General features: G+C 38.3%; 1 pseudogene; it reads right to left on the reverse strand.

Moving 5' to 3' along the window:
• Positions 1 to 2877: 2877 nt before the first annotated feature.
• LOC138144362 (E2F-associated phosphoprotein pseudogene) lies at positions 2878 to 3710 on the reverse strand (annotated as a pseudogene).
• Between the last annotated feature and the right edge of the window lie 214 nt (positions 3711 to 3924).

Consider the following 3924-nt stretch of genomic DNA (forward strand, 5'->3'; position numbering starts at 1 on the left):
ATATAACAGCCACAGTGAAGAAAGCAAAGAAACTATGCACATGTTCCATTGTTATTTTCACTGGGTGAGTTAAAATGTTGGAATATTCACCCATATTTGAACCTGGACTTAACGTTCCCATCCCATACTTAGAACTGTTTATACTCTCTGATTTTGAGAACATCAAGGATCCAAAACAATTTATCATTTTACAGATGAAGAAACTGAAGCCCAGAGGGAAAGAGTAACTATCTCTTGTCTTTGTTTTATTTCTTTATTATAGTCCTTAGATTATCTTTGTACATGTGTATATTTGGGCATATGGCTATTTGTGTTTTGTTTCCCCAAGTAGGGGACTAAGTTTCCTTAAATGCAAAATGAGAGAGCTACACTGGATAAGCTTAAAGATTCCTTCCATGGGTCGGCCAGGTAGCACAGCGAGTTAGAGCACCGGCTCCAGTGTTGGGATGACCTGGGGATCGAATCCCAGGCTCAGACACTTAGCACGCACCCAGAAACACCTGGCCGTGTAACCTTGAGAAAGTTACTTAACCCCAATTGCTTTAAAAAAAAAAGATTCCTTCCAGTTCAAAATCTGAATATATATTTATATATACACACATGTATATAAAATGTGTGTATGTACATGTATATATACATTATATGTTAGATATGTTATATAGCACATCATATGCATTACATATACATTATATGTGTGGTATGTATATAGCTATACATACACACAAATGTATATGTAAGTCCTACTTTGTCATCAACTAGAAGTCAGACACTGTACATTTTGCTTTCCTTGGATTACATACTCTCTCACTTTTTCTTCCTGCCTGCCCCCAATACCTTTACAAACTTTGACTGCAGTAGGCATTTAGTAGATGGTACTAATTGTGTAGAAGGACCCAAGTTGAAATTGTCCTGCTTGACAGCTCCCCCTTCCCCATTAACATTTGTTGTGTCTGACAGTGATTTTGAAACAATTACACTTAAACAAAGATTGGTTGTGGGGGCACTTAACCTCTAAGTAATTTCTTTCAGAAGAGAGATATTTGCCACATGGTTTTAAGAGATTTTTCTCCATTATGAGACTCCAAGGTAAGAGTAAGGGTAAAAGTCATTTCACAATAGATAGGTGGTCAAGGCACATGAACAGTTTTCAAAAGAAGAAATTATAGTATTTTTAAAATGCTCTAATACATTAATAAGAGAAATATGAATTAGAACAAATGTAAGGCAACACCTCAGATCCATTAAATTGTCTAAGATGATAAAGAACAGAAATCATCAGTATCAGAAGGGTTATAAAAAGACAGATATCAATCAATCAAACACCAAACATTTCTTGAGCATCTATTCTATGCTAGGCATTGTGCTGGTAATCCAAGTACAAAGAATTAATACCTACTCCCATGAAGCTTATGTTACTATGATAGAGGAAACAATAAGTACATATATAAAGTATATATAGCATATTAGATATAAAGTGAACAAAAATGTGTGTGTGCAAAGTAGTTTGGGAAAGATGGGCTCTAGCAGTTGGAGAGATCACAAAGGCTTCAATCAATCACTCAATAAACATTGATTAAACACCTACTATGTGACTACTGTGTAATGCCACTGCTATACTAAGTGTCAGCTTCATCTAAAAGAAGATACTTAAGGTATCTTCTTAGAGGAAGGGAGGGACTCTCTGAGGTAGAGTCAAGGAGAGAGGCAATGGAGGACTGCCAATGGAAAAGCACAGAGATAGGAAGCAAGACTCATGAGTTAGGTCCCTACAAGGGAGCTGTTGCTTTGGGTCCTAGAGATATCTCTGGGTCTGCATTCTGAATGCTATAGCTCACAAATCCCTACACGTCCTTCCATTAAAATCATGCTGGTAGACAAAGACATTTCCTAAGATTTTCTAGTAGGAAAAGTTGCTACAAAACATCCCTCCCATAAGCCTGAAGTCAGGAGTGTGCTGGAGCCAGCTTGAGCCAGCTGTGCAGAGAGCTGGTGTTAAATTTTCATTGTGAGCATATACACCTCAGAAATTGGCAAACACTACAAATCAGAGCTTGATTTATTGTTGTATTGACTGTCTAGGCTTAAGAAAGAGATGGAGTAATAGTGAATAATGAAAATTAAATTTGAAAGTATGTCTTGCTTTTTCAGAGAGCCAGGTTGTTAAATATTTTACTAGCATACCCTGCCTGAGGCACATTCCCCCACAATACACACAATATTTGGGGGAAGAAGTACAATGGTCAAATAAACTTGCACAAAGCCACCTCACAACTGCCATAGAGTCTAGAAGTTCCTTCTCCCTTCCTACAGTCTTCATGACACATGCTTCAGCTGGGTTTCCAGAGTCTGATACTTGTTCTAGCTCACCCAACTCTCAATTGTCAGGTAGCCCAACTCATTGGATAGAGCCATTTCCTCCCTCAGCTGGAATAATATTTCTGTAACCAAGTCTGTCTACAGTGTATGTCTCTCTCCCTGCTAGAGCTAATATTTCTTCTTGGTTGAGTAGCTACAAAGCTAATTGGGGGGAAGGGGAGAGAGAGAGAAATTACCCTATTCCCCTCTCCCAGGAAATCTCCATCAAAAGCAGCCTCTGGCTTTCACTCTCTCCCACTTTTTCTTTTTGGCTGTAATTCAGGAAAATATTTATTCCAGACAGCTCTAATAAACATCAAGCTACTTGCTAAATATGGTGACTTCCAAATTATCTTTCAAACAAACTGGCCTGAAAGTTAGTAACCACTTCTTATCAAGATTAAAAACGTTTCCTCAAATGATAATTTTAGATTTTCTTAAGTGTACAAACTAACAAGAGAAATAGAAACTCCCTATTTTTAATTTGTATAGTAGCAGGTATGCAAATTGTTAACTGTACTTTCATGTATGGCTTGCTAAAACGCTGATGAAACAGGATTCCACCCTTGTTAAATAGTGCTACTCCAGTTGAGCATTCAGTACATTTTACTGGGTGATCTACTTCTTCACTCGCTGTTTGAATTGTGGAATTTTCACTGTCAGACTTCATTTTCTTATGACCCTGCCTTTTCTTCTGATTCATTGAGCTTTTACATCTTAGAACCTCCTCTCTGTTGACAAAGCAATCCATCACAAACATAGCTCTGAATTGAGTTCTATAGCATTCATGCCTCTGGCAGTCAAGGCACGGGGCAATTCAAGACAGCATTACTATTTGGAACAGCCTGTTGCTGGTGAGAGTCACACTCCCGAAACAATGATACTCTCTTCTTTGTGCATCAACCAATGCCGGATCTCTATTGTGTTTTTCAGGATCACCTAATAATTCATGATTTTTTTGGAATCTGACTCTGCTGTGTTTTCTTCTTGCTCGTTTGTGATATTACTGTATCCTCACCCATAGAATCAGAATCAGAATACATGTCATCATAATACTTTGAATGAACCGTTCCAGTTTTCACAGTTCCTAAAGAAGAACCTGTTTCTCATGACGACAACTTATCTTCCATTGTTTTTAAGGTGGAATTTCATTCAGTTTCCATTTCATTTTCAAATTCAACTTCACCAGATGATTCACTTTCACCAGTAAGACATTTTCTGGGATGTTTTCAGTTTTGGTCAGGAGTGCCCTGCAAAAGTTCACCTGCTGCATCTTTAGAACTGTTCAAAGCTGATTTCTTGTCTTTACTGAGCTTAACTACATACAGGTCATCATCTTCAGAAAGCAGGTTCATGGAGAACCTGCATATCATACAGCTGGCCCAGTGCAGCTGATTGGAGTGAATCCATGAAGTCACCAGATTGCAGTTGTACTTTTTAATGGCAGCCCCTAGATCCCAGGGCTTAGCTATTTAAAGCCTTCAGAAGCAAGGCTAATTTGTTTGCTCAGTCAATCAAGTAGTTCCCTTCTGGACTCAACCAGAAAGGTGTTCACACCTCATAAAGGGA

Source organism: Petaurus breviceps, unplaced genomic scaffold (assembly GCF_028583685.1).
Source record: "Petaurus breviceps papuanus isolate PSGF00001 unplaced genomic scaffold, PetGlider_PUasm1.0 90700, whole genome shotgun sequence".
NCBI classification, from domain to species: domain Eukaryota; kingdom Metazoa; phylum Chordata; class Mammalia; order Diprotodontia; family Petauridae; genus Petaurus; species Petaurus breviceps.